The 17149-nt window shown below is 47.0% G+C and overlaps 1 protein-coding gene across 6 annotated transcripts in view; it reads left to right on the forward strand.

The window, feature by feature from the left end:
• The window catches only part of ENTREP2 (endosomal transmembrane epsin interactor 2), a 314260-nt gene that overhangs the window by 52816 nt on the left and 244295 nt on the right, over positions 1 to 17149 (forward strand). The window contains exon 1 of one of the 6 annotated variants that reach the window (XM_053273178.1): positions 174 to 312. The exons of 3 other annotated variants lie outside the window; for them this stretch is intronic. The gene's annotated coding sequence lies outside the window, so the exon portion shown is untranslated. Of the gene's footprint in view, positions 1 to 173; positions 313 to 386; positions 411 to 17149 lie in introns of those variants that run through there. 2 more of the 6 variants (XM_053273182.1, XM_053273180.1) reach the window with 2 other exon arrangements.

A 17149-nucleotide genomic window follows, 5' to 3' on the forward strand; every position in this document is an offset into this window, starting at 1 on the left:
CTGGAGGCTGGCCGTTGCTGGAAACACTATGCCGGGCCCTGGACCCGAAAGACTTGTTTTCGTATTCTTGGATGGGTCTGCCAGCAATTACTAGCCGTGAGAAGTAGCCGGAACCTCCATGCGCAGGGAGTGGACAGTGTACGCCAGGACCGGTGGTTGAAGGGTCATGTGGGTTTCCCAGACGGGGGGAGGCTGGGGTAGATGGCGTAGGCTGGAGAGGGTATCAGGTGGGTCCTGCTGCTTGAAGAAGGGCTCTGTGTTACTCCAGACCTTGCTTACTTTTCCGGCCAATACAGGTGGGCTGATACTCAGGTGCGTCTTTGAATGATCTGGGCGTATAAGCTCCCTCTTGTATTGCTCTGTACCAAGATTGTGCCAGCAGACCGTGTCTTCAGCAAAGCAAGGTGGATGTAGGTCCCACTGGTACCCATGGGTGTCTCTTTCAATCTATGTCTGTTTAGGATCTAAAGTGCTACTTAGTGTTGGGGTGTGTTTTTAAAGAACGCTGCTGTACAAATACCACTTATGTAAGCTTTTAGACAAATGCAAGTTTTAGCAATCTCACACAGCTGCTCCTCTAAAGACAAGTCAGACTGAATTGGGGATGGGAGTGTGCTGTTGCTTTCAGTATGGCAAGTATTGTGGAGGTCAGTCAGCGTCTCTCTATTTTCTGTCTTTTGTGGCGCATGGTGGTTCTGTCCTTGTTTTTAGGTGAAGGCTACAGTGCATTTCAGCCACCTAATAGTGCAGCGGGGAAGTAACTTGCTTAGGGAGCAAGAGGTTGTCAGTTAGAATCCCTGCTGGTGTGTTTCCCGCTGGTGTATTGGGCAGCAGCAATCTAGGAAGATGCTGAAAGGCATCATCTCATACTGCACGGGAGGCGGCAATGGTCAACCTCTCCTGTATTCTACCAGAGACAACCACAGGGCTCTGTGGAGGCCAGGAGTCAACACCGACTCAACGGCACAACCTTACAGTGTTATGTACACTTATGTGAGATTAAGGCCCATTGAACTTGAGACTTAATTCTGAGCAGAGGTGATTGTACTGCCACCTTTGCTCACACTTGCTCAGCAGAGTGTCTTAAGAACCAGCCTGTTTCAGCTGGGAGTACTTGGCTTTTGATTCAGCTTAGTGCATGGGTTTAAATCCACCTGTTTCGGCTTAGCTAAATTGGGTTCAGTGTTCCCTCTAACAGAGATTCCCAGATGTTGTTGACTACAACTCTCATAATCCCCAAGAAAAGGCTGTTGCAGCTGTGGATGCTGGGAGTTGTAGTCAACAGCATCTGGGAATCCCTGTTAGAGGGAACATTGCTTGGGTTGCAGGGTTTCTCAAACTTGGGTCCTCAGATGGTGTTGGACTGAAACTCCCAACCCCATGGGGATGATGGGAGTTGTAATCCATCAACATCTGAGGACCCAAGTTTGAGAAATCCTGGGCTATTCAGTGAGCTGTTGCAATGAAATCAGCTTCAGTACCCACAGTCTACTATAGTTAATTATTAGGCTCCTGGAGGTGGGGGGGCGTCCCAGAATTTATTCATTTTGCTCTCCAAACTATTCAGTTTAGTACCCTGGAAAGTTTTTTTTTAAAGTTTGTTGTGTTCATTTCCAATGACAAATGTCAGCAGCAGACAAATGATGATGGGGATAAAAAAAAGAGAGTGTAATGCTTCCGTTCCATGGTGGGAGGAGTGAAACAGTCTGGAAAGGTTTGCCGAAGAAAACACACTTGGTGGTGTCCTCTTGGAGATGCAAGATGCAAGCCCCTCTTGATTTGGAATTGGTGCTGTAAGGGCCATTGAAAATAGCAACCAGAGGTTGCTTGGGAGAAGCAGGCATTCTTCACCAGAGCTTGGCTTTGTTGTCTTTTCTCTTCCCCAAATGGAAGGCTATCTTGGAAACATGGAGTTAAGAGTTTGTTGGAGCTGGAGTTTATTAGAAAGAACTCCTAGCTTTATTTATGAAGAAAGAGTACCTGGTCATGACTGCCTTGTTGATTGTGCTGCCATCATTCTAGAGGTGTTTATCCAGTCTATTTTTAAAAGTTTCCTGATCATGAGGGCTTCACAAATGCCCTGGGGTGTGTGTGGTGTTCCATTACCTAATGTCTTGCTTTGATATTTCCTTTAAATTGGTACTTAGGGAGCAGGGGACTTTATGAGGTCAAAGCAAAATGTCTGAAGTCTGACTTGGTTTGCAGATTGCATGTTGCTCCTCTTAAATTCCCCATAGCAATTTCATTTCTTCCTCTTCTTTTCTTCACCCTTCCTTTTCTTCATGCCTTGGATAGGAAGAGACAGAGTGCTCCCCTCCTACTTGGAAACTGAACCTCGGGTTTTTGAAAAAGCACATGTGCACCAGTGAAGGCAGGATGAAGGTGAGAGGCTTGACTCTCACAAACCATAAACTGAAGCGTCCAAGTTGAAAATGCTTCATACTTCATACAAGCCCTTAAGGATGCTTATGCGGAAGCAGGCTTAATTGAGACTGGTACATTTATCTCCTGCTCTTCCTCCAAGGAATCTAGAGCAGTGTACCTGATTATATTTATCCTCACAACAACCCTGTGAAGTAGGTTAGGCTGAGAGAGAAGTGACTGGCCCAGAGTCACCCAGCAAGTCTCATGGCTGAATGGGGATTTGAACTCGGGTCTCCCCAGTCCTAGTCCAGCACTCTAACCACTACAACACCCTTTACAACTCAGTCCTATACATGCTTATTTTGGAAACGTGCTAGGGCTAGAGGAATGCTTCACATTCTAGTGAAATCTTTGTTTGTTTGTTTGTTTGATTTATATACCGCCTTTCCAAAAAAGGCTCAGGGTGGTTTACATCAAAAGAATTAGAATCAATTAACAATTAAAATCAAAACTAAATCATTTAAACATTAAAATAATTTAAAACCAACATTAAAAATTTAAAACCATAAATCTAATTAAAAGCCTGGGTGAACAAATGTTTCTTCAGTGCCCTTTTAAAGGCTGCCAGAGATGAGGAGGCTCTTATTTCAACAGGTAGTGCATTCCAAAGTCTGGGGCAGCAAGGAAGAAGGCCCGTTCCTGAGTAGCCACCAAACAAGTGGGCAGCAACCATAGATGAACCTCTCCAGATGATCTTAACAGGCCGTGGGGCTCATGGTGAAGAAGGCGTTCTTTTAAATACCCAGGGCCTAAGCTGTTTAGGGCTTTATACGTAATAACCAGCACGTTGTATTTTGCCTGGAAACATATCGGCAGCCAGTGTAGTTCTTTCAACACAGGTCATTGGTCACCCAATGACCAACCTGGCCACCACATTCTGGACCAACTGCAGTTTCCGGACTATGTACAAAGGCAGCCCCACAGAGAGCATATTGCAGCAATCCAGCCTAGATGTTACCAGCAGAGGTACCACCGTTTTGAGGTTGTTCATCTCAAGAAACGGACGCAGCTGGCATATCAGCAAAGCTGATAAAAAGCACCTCTGGGACACCAGGGAGAGGTTTGGATCCAGAAGCACCCCCAGACTGCATACCTGTTCCTTCCAGGGGAGCGTGACCCCATCCTTATCGATGCATGGGACTTATGCATAGAACTTCCTGGCTGGAAGCTCGTTTGTGTTCTGATGCTGTCAAGCCAGCTTGTGCCTTCATCTCTTGCCTATGGGCTTCCCAGTGGCATCTGGTGGACCACTGTGTGAAACAGGATGCTGGACCAGAAAGGCCTTGGGCCTGATCCAGCAGGGCTGTTCTGATGTTCTTATGTTCACTTGGATGGTTGTAGCAGAGTAGATAAGTGTGCCAGCTGGGAATCCCCTTGTTTTCATCTCGGCTGTTATGAAACCATGTGGCTGTAGGCAAACCACTTCGGCTGAACTGCAATATGAAAATAATAATGCGGATCTATCATGCAGGGCTGAACACAGTAAGTCGCAGGTTCTCAAACTTGGAGATGCGGATGTGGCTGGACTGCTACTCTCATCATCCCCAGTCATGATGATGGCCATGGGGTGGGAGTCATGATTCAATGACATCAGGGTGCTTTCCAGATTAGCCACTCAACAGCTGCAAAATGCTTCCATTCAGGCAAATTACATTCAAATCGTAAATAGCAAAGCGCCCAGCAGGGGGAGCATCTCGTGAAAACTAACAACCCGAAAACCCAGCAACTTTTTAACGCCGGATATACGACGTGTTAGCACTATATCGCAGCGATTAAATTCGAAACAAGGCATTGGAAATCTGAACGGCACCCTGCTGTCCGCGTAGGGACTGCGGTGTCACAACGCAGGAAGTGCGCAAGCACACTTCCGAGATAGGTCTTGACCCCGTTGCCGGGTCTAATCTGGAAAGTTCTATGGGGATCCAAGTTAGAGATCGCCTGCTGCTCTAAGTGTAATAATAATGGTTTGTTTTGTTTATTTGGAGAGCAAATGTTTTTTGGATCTTTTCCTGACAATGTTGTGCGTGCGTGCGCGCATGCACACACACATACATATGCTTATTTAAGTAATTATTACGTAGAATTTTTGCTTTTCCCAACACTGCACTACTGGATATTTGGCAGTGAAAACTCTTCTTGTTGTCCAACCATTAAAGGCCCCGCTCTTGTCCTGAGTCTGGGAATTTTAGGTTATGTGCACATTATGTATTTCTGAAGTTTCCCTGCTTATACTTCTCGTTTAGCTCTATGGATCCATGGCAGTTTACTCCCATATTGATTCTTGCTTATTCCAGTCAGTTACCCCTGACCACTCCTTAGGAACAGGATTACAACTGCCTACTGGCCATTTCTTCTTAAACAGCAACCAGGAGCTGTGCAATGCTTACATAAAATATGAGTTCAACAGGAGTTCAATATGAGTTCAAAATTCAGCTGCTGTAATTGATGTAGTATGCATACGATAATGAAGCTTGTATTCATTGTTCGGGTTAAATGTGACACACGTAACTCGTGTGTTCAAAACGTTTTCGTATTAAACTTCCCCCACTCCCATGTACGAGAGAGAGTGAGAGAGAGAGAGAGTGTATACACACACACACACACACACACACACACACACACACACACACGCATGTTACTTCTTCAATCAGCACATAACTAATGTCTAGAATTCAATGCCACGGGATGGGGCGGCAGTCATTCTCCTAGATGGTTTTAAAAGGGGACTAGACAAATGCATCAAGTTAACCAGGATAGCTCAATGGGATCTCAGTGTTCAGAGGCAGTGAAAGTGTACTTCTAAATACCAGTGGTCTTGTGGGAGTGAGCATGAGTTGTTGCTAAGCAGGCTCCTCCTTGGTTTGCATTTGGATGGGTGACTACATGTGGGCACTGTGCGATATTCCCTTTGGGGGATGGGACCATAGCTTAGTGGAAGCTGGTCCTGGGTTCACTCTCTGGCAGCATCTCCAGGTTGGGAGAGACTCCTGCCTGTGACCTTGGAGAGTCGCTGCCTGTCAGTGTAGACAGTATTAAGCTAGGTGGACCAAGGGTCTGACTTGGTATAAGGGAGCTTCCGATGTTCTTAGTCTACTAGGCTGACACCATGCATCTGATCAAGTCGACTCTTGGGAATGTGCTAAAACAAATAATTGGGAATGCTCACTGAAAGGCACTGCTTCCTTTCAAATGGCCATAGGAATGCATGACATTTCCCAATGGCCCTATGCCCGTTGGGAAATCCAATGCATTCTATGGCCATCTGGAAGGAACCAGTGACCTTCAGTGGGTGTCTGCTGTCATTCGTTTTAGGATATCTTGGCACAAGTCCACCATAGGACTGGCATGCTGATGGTCCCAGGTTCAATTCCTGGCAGCGTCTCCAGGTAGGGCTGGGAAAGACTGTAACCTTGGAGAGGTGCTGCCATTCATTGCAGGCAACACTGAGCGAGATGGACCAAGGGTCTGACTCCGTAGAAGGCAGCTTCCTCTGTTCCTAAGAACCCCTTACCTTCATGCCCTGTTTATGCGCTTCCTAGAGGCCACATCTGGTTAGCCACTGTGGCAAGCAGGATTAGATGTTGGACTTTGGTCTCGTCCTGCTGGGCTTCTCTTAAGTTCGTCATGCTGGATGAGGTTCTGATTACAAGACTGTAAGTATGTGTGTATAAACATAAATTGTAGATATAAACATGTGTCGAGAAGCTTATCTAATTTGGGTGCAGAGTGGCTGATGCAGAAGAGGCTTTGTATCCATCTCCTTGCTTCCTTTCCAATAGAAAATTAACTGCTCTCTTTATTGTCCAATGTAGAAATCGTCATGCTTAGAAGTCGCTTGCAATGGATGCAGCCGACAAGGTTGGTTTGCAAATCCTGAGCAATGAGTTGGTGTGACCTGTAGAGGTGGTGGACGTAGTTGACCTGAGATGCAATATCGACGTATGGCAGGGGTCCTCAAAATTGGGTCCCCAGATGTTCTAGGACTACAACGCCCATCATCCCCAGCCTGACAGCCCCTATGGTGTAGTTTGGTATGGTAGTTCATGATGTATTGTAAGGCAGTTTGTTTTTGCTGAGCTGTTAGGACTGGACACTTTAAATTGATAGAGAGAAACGCAGCCAGACAGGAGAGCGAGTATCCAGCGTTGGTCTATGTCTAGATCTGGATAATGGGATTTGTTCAGGAGTCAATCCTCAAGATGGTTGCCTTTTGTGACAACCTGCTTCCCTTTTGCCCTCGTAATCTTTTCTGGGACCCGCTGGGGCCTTCAGTGTCTGTTTCACAAGGGTCTTGAAAACGAGCAGAGAAAAGAATCTGTCTGGAACTCCAAAGCTGTGTGAGCGAAGGGAAGACATTGTGAATGATGTCTCTCCTGAGGTTGCCCCCCTTGAGAATTGCCATTGAGTGCTTCTCTCTCCCTCCTTTCTTTTCTAAATCCACTCTATTGTGTGTTAGCCCATTTCACAGTTAGCAAACAGCAGGGGGTTGGCGGGGCTTATCTCTGCAGACTTGCAGGGAGAAACAGACGGACTTCTCAGCTGCCCCCTACCTCAAACATACTTAGGAGCAGTGAAATTATTGAATTTGTTTTGTGGTACGGGGTGAAAAGCTGCCCTTTCTATTCAGTCTTGGCTGGCTGGCTGCCCCTTTCAACTGGTTTTATGGCTGCTGTTGTAGTATTTTGTAGGGTTTTTCTTATGTTTTGTGATTTGTTGTGTCTTAACATTTTTGTACACCACCCTGGATTCCTAGCTAGGTTGAAGAGTGGCACAAATATGGAAAAAAACAAATAAGCAAATGAGAACATCTACTTCAAAAGGTGCCTCTTTGCCCAGTTAGCAAGGGTGTATTGGTGTTTTACTTACCTGTCTTATGCCATTGTTTGTCTCCTTGTGGATCCCGATGAGATGAAAAGGCAGGATTGAAATATTTTAAATGTTACTATATTGTGTTCATTAAGTGTGTTCATGAACTCCCCATAGAGTTAAGCTCAGGAGGGCTAAAGCTCTTGCATAAAAGGTAAAGTGTGCTATCAAGTCAATTTCAACTCCTAGCGCCCACAGAGCCCTGTGGTTGTCTTTGGTAGAATACAGGAGGGGTTGACCATTGCCTCCTCCTGTGCAGTGTGAGATGGTGCCTTTCAGCATCTTCCTATATCACTGCTGCCCGATGTAGTACCAGCGGGGATTCGAACCGGCAACCTTCTGCTTGTTAGTCAAGCATTTCCCCACTGCGCCACTTAAAGCTCTTGCATAGGGCCCTCCATTTCTCCCCAGCACCTCCACTCTTGCAAAGTCTCCTCTGCTTATCCTGACTGCTAGTAATGTTTACGAAATCTCAGCAAAGGTCCACTGTGATCCGGAGCAGAGTTAACAGAAAGGTCACGGATCAGGTTTGGACACAGGATGGACACCTTGATTGGCCCTTTCAGTGGTAATCTGCCGCCTGCAAAGAAACTATAAACAAAAGTGATGGATCTCTTCCCCCCAAACGGCTAATCTCCAATGAGACATCAGCAGTGCTTTGTCTATAAAGAAAGCAAAGGCCAACTGGAACCTGGAGAATTGCTCCTCACTGTGGGGGGTCTGCTGCTGAGACCATTCATGACAGCCGGCTGGATTTGTTGCGGGAGTCAGGTTAAGGCGTTGCTTCTCTTCCCAACTATCTCCTACTGATAGAGCCTCGGAGAAGCATCAGGGGTCATGCAGGTTGATTTGAAAACCTGCCCCAGCACGGTGTGGGTGGTACTCTTGTAACGGAAAGGCAATAAAGAGGCACTGGGCTCAGCATTCCAGCCATGTTGTAAATCATGTGCATTGTCAAGTTCTCCTGGTTTTATAGGCAGCCACAGTGGAGATGACAAAATTACATCCTTTTTTGTGCTGTGTGTAGCTGCTTCAGCAGAGCTGGCTTTATGTTTTGATGCTCTTTAGCCCGGTGGAATCTAGAAAGGATAGGCGACACTTTCAAATTAAGTGTTTTTCTTTTCCTTAATTTTAGCTGCCTGTGTGTGTGCGTGTGTTCATGTGCGCTCTCTCTCTCTCTCTCTCTCAGCTCATGAGAGAATTTAATGAGATTAGAACAAATGTAAGCAAAAAGGCAAATGGATTTTGCACTGAAGCTGGCTTAGCCAGGCATTTCTTGACATGGTAATAATCAGGACTGCATATAGGTCGTGATTATGTGGGAGCAGAGAAGGATATGGAAATCCAGCTTTTTGTTGATCAGAAAAGCAAGTTGCTAGGTCTCATGGCTGAGCAGAAATGTCTGAAGCATTTGGCCAGCGGCTTCTGGGGTTTCTGCAGGTGGAGGCGTGGCTGAGCAAGGTCTGCTCTGCGTGGCTCTCTCCCTTCCTTGTGGCTAAATAAATTGTGCAGATGGTAAAAACTGCAGATTGAGTTATGCAAAATGAGAGAGGCCGTGCAAATGTGCTTCATTTGCATAATTTATACAGGGGCACAATCGAACCCCGGAGGAAGTTCTGTACTTGCTTCACTGAAGAGGTGAAGAGGTGAAGTGTGCCGTCAAGTCGATGTCGACTCCTGGCGCCCACAGAGCCTTCCTGTGGTTGTCTTTGGTAGAATCCAGGAGGCGTTGACCATGGCCGCCTCCCACGCAGTCTGAGATGATGCCTTTCAGCATCTGCCTAGATCACTGCTGCCCGATAGAATGCCAGCAGGGATTTGAACCGGCAACCTCTGGCTTGCTGATCAAGTCATTTACCCAGTGCGGTGACTACCTCAAGGTGACTATCTCACCGAAGAGAGCCGCCCTTATTTATCCGCACCCGAACTGTTAGCAGGCGTCTGCAGCGGAACCCCTGGGACAGGCCTTGGATCCAGGGGTGCTGCTATACTTGAGCGGATGGAGGGTTCCAAGAGCCCGTCCCCCCAGCTCCACCCCTCCCTATGTTCTGCATTGTCTCCCTCACTCCGAGGGGCCGCTGGGGAGAGGGGTGAACACGGGCCCCCTCTCCCCTAGCTACGCCCCTGCATGGATCTCTGCAGCCGCTTTTGTCGACTCTCCTGCTCCGCCGGCCTGTGCTGGGTATAGAGATTGCCATGCTCTCTTGGGCAGCTGCTGTGTCAGCGGTTTGATGGCTGCGTCATCCCTGCCGCATTTCAACCTCTCCGTTTCTCTTTTCTTTTGGCAAATCCTGTTTGTGAGATTGCGAGCCCTTTGGGGACAGGGATCCATCTTATTTATTTATTTCTCTGTGTAAACCGCCCTGAGCCATTTTTGGAGAGGCGGTATAGAACTCGAATACATAATAATAATAATAATAATTTCTGAATGGCTGCATGGAAGAGAAATTTGCCACTCCCCACACTTTGTCAAATGCAAATTTCCAGCCGTCACCCCCAAACTGGAGTAGATTTTGGTGTGTGTGTATGTGTGAGTGAAATGTTATCTTCTGGGGAATTCAGGGGATCTTCCCACTTTATCCTCACAACAGCCCTGCAAGGTAGGTTAGGGTGAGCAGTGGTGCCTTCTTCAGGGTCACCCAGAATAAGCAGAATCCAGGTCTCTGTGGTCCATGCCTGAGAGCTATATGGCAGTCTGGGCTTAAGGAAGCAGCATTCCTAGAGGGGAGACCTGTTAGTGTCACTCGGCTGGGAAAGGCTCAGAGCCAACCTGCTGTCTGGAAAGGTGTTCACAGCCTAAGCAAGCCTGTGCAGTTGCTCCACAGGAGAGTCCTGTGCCCTGGGACGTCCCCTCTATTTCAGTCCCTGCCAGCCAGATCTTAATGGGTTTCCCCTTCCATTAGAACCCTTCTAACGGGCAGCTGTTCAGCCAGTTGCAAATCTCCTGCCCATTACTTGAGATGAATAATGTATTAAATGGATCTCTCCAGCCTCTTACTTTGGGTAGTCACACTGACTTGGAGAGGCGGCTTGAAGGTTGCAGCCAGTTTCCTCTGTGTGGGAAGATGCGTTTTAATGCTCTCTAAAGGCGAACCCTCACCTTAAGTGGCGCAGCGGGGAAATGCTTGACTAACAAGCAGAAGGTTGCCGGTTCGAATCCCTGCTGCTGGAAACACCCATATCTGGCAGGTGCTGAAAGGCATCATCTCATACTGCATGGGAGATGGCAATGGAAACTCCTCCTGTATTCTGCCAAAGGCAGCCGCAGGGCTCTGTGTTCAAAAGGAGTCGACACTGACTGGATGGCATACTTTACCTTTAATGTAGAGCCCTACTACTTACTATTATTATTATTAACATTTTATATCCCGCTCTTCCTCCAAGGAGCCCAGAGCGGTGTACTACATACTTAAGTTTCTCCTCACAACAACCCTGTGAAGTAGGTTAGGCTGAGAGAGACGTGACTGGCCCAGAGTCACCCAGCTAGTTTTCATGGCTGAATGGGGATTGGAACTCAGGTCTCCCCGGTCCTAGTCCAGCACTCTAACCATGACACCACGCTGGCTCTCTTACCATTGCTGCATAGCAGCAAGAAGATGCATTTTCAGGAGACATCATCTCTGCAAACATAGAATGGTCATCTTCTGTTGAATTGGCATGGTTTCCCCCAAAGAATTCTGGGAACTGTAGTTTGGTGAGGATATTGCCAGTTCTTTTCTTGGACGGTCTCCTCCCCCCACCCCAAACTCCTACTTTTCCCTGGGAGAGATCATGACTGTTAAAGCAGTTCTAAGCCTGTAATGTAGATACTCTAGGAATGCAGGAACGTAGGAAGCTGCCATATACTGAGTCAGACCATTGGTCCGTCTTGCTCATTATGTCTACCCAGACTGGCAGTGGCTTCTCCAGGGTTGCAGGCAGGAGTCTCTCTCAGCCCTATCGGACATGAAAGGGAGAGAACTAGGAATGACAGGGAATGCCCTCTGAAAAGCCCCATTCCTTCCAAATGGCCACGGAATCCCTTGAATTCCATGGAATGCTTTGAATGCCTTTCATTCCTATGGCACTTTGGAACATAGGAAGCCGCCTTCTATTGAGTCAAACCATTGGTTCATCTAGTGCAGTATTGTCCACACCAGGGATTCTCAACGTTGGGTCCTCAGATGTTATTGGACTTCAACTCCCATAATCCCCAGCCAAAGGCCCCTGGGCCTGGGTGTTATGGGAGTTGAAGTCCAATAGCATCTGGGGACCCAACGTTGAGAATCCCTGGTCTACACAGACTGGCAGCGGCTTCTCCAAGGTTGCAGTCAGGAGTTATCAGCCCTGTCTGGAGATTTGCATGCAAGCATGCAGGTGCTCTTCCAAGAGTGGCCCCATCCCCTGAGGGGAATGATTTGCAGTGCTCACACATGCAGTCCCCCATTCAAATGCAATCCAGGGCAGATCCTGCTTAGCAAAGGGGACAATTCATAGCTTGCTACCACAAGACTAGCTCTACCCTAATGAAGATACTCCAACTGCAGTCCTAGAGTACAGTGTTCATAATTTCTGAACCATTTCTTTGTTTGTGGGATGATCAAATAGCATCAAAAGAGAGCCAGCATGGTGTCAGACTCTGCTTGTGCCTGACTCGGATTGAGGAGACCGGGGTTCAGATTCCCTCCTCTTCAGCCCTGAACTTGGTGCCACTCGCATTTTCTTGCCCCAACCTACTCAAATGACTTTTTGTGAGGTTAAAATGGAGAGATGGGAGTGTCTTCTATACTGCCCTGAGCTTCTTGGAGATAGGGTGGGATAGAATTGTGAACACTGATGCGCAGTAATAAACCTTGCTTGCTGTACAAATTTATACATAGTTGTGTCTTTGGTCCAGTTTTCCATCTGTTTAAGCCTTCTTTCTTTTTCATAACATGATCTTACTCAATTAAGAATCATGTAGTGTGTGTGATGACATCAAAACTCTGTGTAGCCCGTCAGATTTGACTATACTGTATAACGGTATTATTGAGAGCATGTGAAGCCAACTGAGAGTGAAGGCAAATTTTCCTCTAACAGAATTGCTCTCGCTCTGAATGGGTGAATTCTCTTTTGCCTCCTTTCAGAGCAACTCTTGAAAAATTGCTGCAAGAGGGTGCAGTTTGCATCAATGCTGAACACTTTCACAAAAAACTCAGCTCCACCTTCAGTTAAGTCATACTTTAAAGTGATACAAATGCTTCAGTATCTGCCTAAAATATTTTAAAATGTAGAATTTGCTCTTCTTTCTGACAGGGTTGTCTGCAAAATATTTCGTATCATGTGCAAAGTGACCTGTATGCCATTTTTTCATGAGCGCCGCCTCTTTTGCTGCATCTTTCCCCCAGTGCTTTTATTTAGAAAGGTCAGGACTTGCCCTTGAGAAAACTAGTCTTCTGGAGGGGGAATGAAAATTATGAGACAGAGAGAGAGAGAGAGAGAGCATGCAGTGTTGGTGATAAACTGTGTCTGCCCAGTTAAAATTGGTCATACACTGCTTGAGTGGGAGTTTTTACATCCAAAATGGACAATGTGTATTTCAGATGTGACAGTGCAGTGCAGAAATGTCAGGGCCTTCAATTCAAATTGTAGCTCTAATGAAATATTGAAGGAGCCCTTTCACATGTGACATTTTTTCCATAGTGGCAATAACCCCCATGTAGGTGGGGCAGGGAGTGGGGAGAGTTGCTTGTGAACTGGATTGGTAGAGTGTTTTATTTTGCCTTGGATCAGGAAGCCACTAAATGCAAGATCCTAGATATGGACGGGGAAAGCTGGGGGTGGTAAGAAGAAGAAAAAGGAAACAACTGCAATGCAAGAGAGATTTATGAAGACATCTGTCAGTCATTTCCATGTGCGTGCGTGCACACACACACATGTCCTGCACCCCCTAGTTAGTCATAACAGCCCTGCTGGATCAGGCCCAAGAAAGCCCATCTAGTCCAGCATCCTGTTTCGCACAGTGGCCCACCAGATGCCACTAGAAGTCTAAAGGCAGGAGTTGAGGGCATGCCTGCCCTCCTGCTGTTACTCCCCTGCAACTGGTACTCAGAGGCATCCTGCCTCTGAGGCTGGAGGTGGCCTATAGCCCTCCGACTCTCCTCCATGAAGTTATCCAAACCCCTCTTAAAGCTATCCAGGTTGTTGGCTATCACCACATCTTGTGGCAGAGAATTCCACAAGTTGATTATGCGTTGTGTGAAAACGTACTTCTGTTTGTTGGTCCTAAATTTCCTGGCAATCAATTTCATGGGATGACCGCTGGTTGTAGTGTTATGTGAGAGGGAGAAGAATTTTTCTCTCTCCACTTTCTCCACACCATGCATGATTGCATAGACCTCTATCACGTCTCCCCGCAGTCCTCTTTTTTTCTAAACTAAAAGGCCGCAGGTGTTGTAGCCTTGCCTCATAAGGAAGGTGCTCCAGGCCCCTGATCATCTGGGTTGCCCTCTTCTGCACCTTTCCCAGTTCTGCAATGTCCTTCTTTAGATGTAGTGACTAGAATTGTACACAGTACTCCAGATGTCACTGCACCATAGTCTTGTATAAGGGCATTATAATATTAGCCATTTTATTTTCAGTCCCCTTCCTAATGATCCCTAGCATGGAATTGGCCTTTTTCACAGCTCCCGCAGATTGAGTTGGCATTTTCAACTAGCTGTCCACCACGACCCCAAGCTCCCTCTCCTGGTCAGTCACTGACAGCTCAGATCCCATCAGCAATTTTATTCTGTGCATGTGTTAAGTCTTCCATATACCTGTGGTGGGGGGAGATGGCAACTAGAGTGTGTGTGTGTGTGTGTGTGTGTGTGTGTGTGTGCGTGCAACTTGTGCATCAACACCTTTTCCTCACAGGAGTCTTCCTCTAGGCTTTGATGCTGCTGCTGCTCTGCCGTGTGCCTTCTCTCAGGTGAGCCAATTTCCGAAAAGGGGAAACAGTTGTAGGGATCCTACTTAAGAGAGAGGTTGCTGTTGCGGATGGTTTTGAAGTCATGGAACGTTCCCAGCGTAATTTAGTTGTCATTGGAAAGGAAAAGGTTAGACGCTGTTAGAAACCACAATGTCCAGAGAACTGCCAGCTTGCGTTCTGATTATCCTGCTTTGCAGTTTCAAACTGAGCTTGAAGTCACCTTGTTTGTATCGGGGTGTGTGTGTGTGTGTGTATGCATTTTTTAAAAAACAACAACAAGAAACATATGTACCAGTAAACTTTAGGGCTTAGGAGTTTAGCCACACAAAGTCAGATGACCTTTGGATGTGCTGAAGAGGAGCAGCTGCTTCAAGTGGAGGATGTTTGCGGAGACAGGCCTGAGAAATCCACTGGATGGTCTCTTGTGTGAGCTTTTGAAATAGGAGGGTGTGGAGTTTAGTTGTAGTCTTGCTGGATTGTCCCTGTGTGGGGATTGCCACTGGCCTTTTCCACCTTGGACACCCAAGTCGTCTTAGGCCAACCTTGGATGTATCTGGATGACCTTGCTCTAGGGAAGGTCATCCAGCATCCAAGGTGCTGTTGCCATGCTGGAAGGAAAACCTGCCCTCTGACACTGCACAGACAAAAATGGAGACATCTGTAGGACATCTTCCCTCGTGGCAAGGATCACTTCACCCACGTGTTCACCTGGCCACCATTTATATGTTGCTAAAGGCTCTACTCTGCCTTCTGCATGCTGTTATCATTTACCTTCTGTAAAACACCAAGGCAGTAGGGATTAACTGACGTTTTATTCAGACTTGTCTGTTGTACGTGTGTGTGTGAGTGAGTGAGAGAGAATTACTGTTCATACACTCAAATAAAAAGTGACCTGGGTACAGCCCCACTTAAATGCAGGCAGAGGCAGGTGTGTGCTGTGTGTGTGTCCAACATGGAAGCAGCAGAGAGCCAGATGAGGCCATGATCCCTCTCCCACTGCTGTATTTCTTCTCTGGAAGGAGTCAGAGAGGAGGGAGAGGGCTGAGTTTCACAGTCGGATGTAGTCTGCATCTTACCAGCCAGATGCAGGCCTCGGTGTCCACATCCTGCACCCTTCCCTGGAATCTGCATGCCTCAGAACAGAGAGGGAAGGGTTTTAATTGGCCTGCCAATTTCTTGGCTAGGTGCATCTGGCCATGTGGCTAGTCTGTGGTTGGCTTTTTAGTATACTCTTTTTCGGTTGTTATGGATGGGTTTTGGTATTGCTTTGGTACCCTATTATTTATTTATTTATTTATTTATTTACATTTTATATCCCGCTCCAAGGAGCCCAGAGCGGTGTACTACATACTTGAGTTTCTCTTTCACAACAACCCTGTGAAGTAGGTTAGGCTGAGAGAGAAGTGACTGGCCCAGAGTCACCCAGCTAGTTTCATGGCTGAATGGGGATTTGAACTCGGGTCTCCCCGGTCCTAGTCCAGCACTCTAACCAGTATGCCACGCTGGCTCATTCATGAAATTCTATTATGAATTTCATGAATGAAATGGAAAGAGTGTTGAGTCCCATCTAGGGCCACGCTGCCCTTTACACATCTGCCTCTTATGAATTTAGCACATTTTTATGCTGGCCCATACGCAAGTCCCTGGGCGGTTCACAAGCTGCAGGAAAGCTCTGTGGCTTCCCTGCTTTGGCAGGAGGACCTGAGCCCCCACACCTGTAAGTGGCCACCAGAGCAAGGAGGGGCTATTTAACGGGTTGTCGTTATTTTTGTGCTAATTGCCCATTTTACTAGTCTGTTTCCTCCTGGTGCCTCTTCCTTAAGGATGTGTTCTCGGTGCCCAAGCCAGGCGGCATCCTCTTCAAGAGGGGATGAAATGCAGGATCCCAATGGTTGGATGGTTTAACTTGCAGTGTGTAGCAAAAGCCTGGAAGGGATCATGTGCTTATTAGCTTCCATCTGTCATCGCTTAGCCGCTTACGAGTTGTGTCATGCTGGAGACCCTATCCGGTGGCGTTACAGAGAAGAAAAGGCCGCCGAAATAGTATTAACTGCAAACTTGAAATCCTTTCCAGTGATTTCTGTTTATCTTTTGCTATTAGCATTTGAATTAAATGGAGACAGGTGAAGAAATGGAAGGAGCTGGGCACGTTTGAATTGTCGTGTAATAAGCGCTTAGGACCTTGTGTTTCAGAACTTCTGCCAGGGATGCTGGCTTAATTTTGTTAGGGAGCTCTGACTCCAAGCCAGGTTAGGATACGCTTCCGATTCAGTGATGGAGGGACAGGACTGGAAATTTTCCAGAGGAGAGCTGGTCTTGTGGTACCAAGCATGAATTTGTCCCCCTTGCTAAGCAGAGTCCACTCTGGTTTGCATTTGAATGGGAGTTCTGTTGTCTTTGTGTATGTGGCATTACTCGGATTACTTATGGGAGGAGAGCTGGTCTTGTGGTAGCAAGCATGACTTGTCCCCTTTGCTAAGCAGGCTCCATCTTGGTTGCATATGAATGGGAGACTAGAAGTGTGAGCAGTGCAAGATATTCCCCTCAGGGGATGGAGCCACTCTGGGAAGAGCACCTGCCTGCTTGCATGCAGAAGGTTCCATGTTCCCTCCCTGGCAGAATCTCCAAGATAGGGCTGAGAGAAACTCCTGCCTGTAACTTTGGAGAAGCTGCTGCCTGTCTGTGTAGATAATACTGAGCTAGATGGACCAAGGGTCAGACTTGGTAGAAGGCAGCTTCCTGTGTTCCAAAGGGCCATGGGAATGCATGGAATTTCCGAATGGCCATTGGAATTTCCAAACGGCTATTGGCCCTTCGGAAACCCAATGCATTCCATGGCCATTTGGAAGGAACCAGGGCTTTTCAGTGGGCATTTTAGTGCATTCCCTAGAGCACCTCCATGCTTGCATGCAGAAGGTTCCAAGTTCCCTC

This window comes from Hemicordylus capensis, chromosome 10, assembly GCF_027244095.1.
Source record: "Hemicordylus capensis ecotype Gifberg chromosome 10, rHemCap1.1.pri, whole genome shotgun sequence".
Taxonomy (NCBI): Eukaryota; Metazoa; Chordata; class Lepidosauria; order Squamata; family Cordylidae; genus Hemicordylus; species Hemicordylus capensis.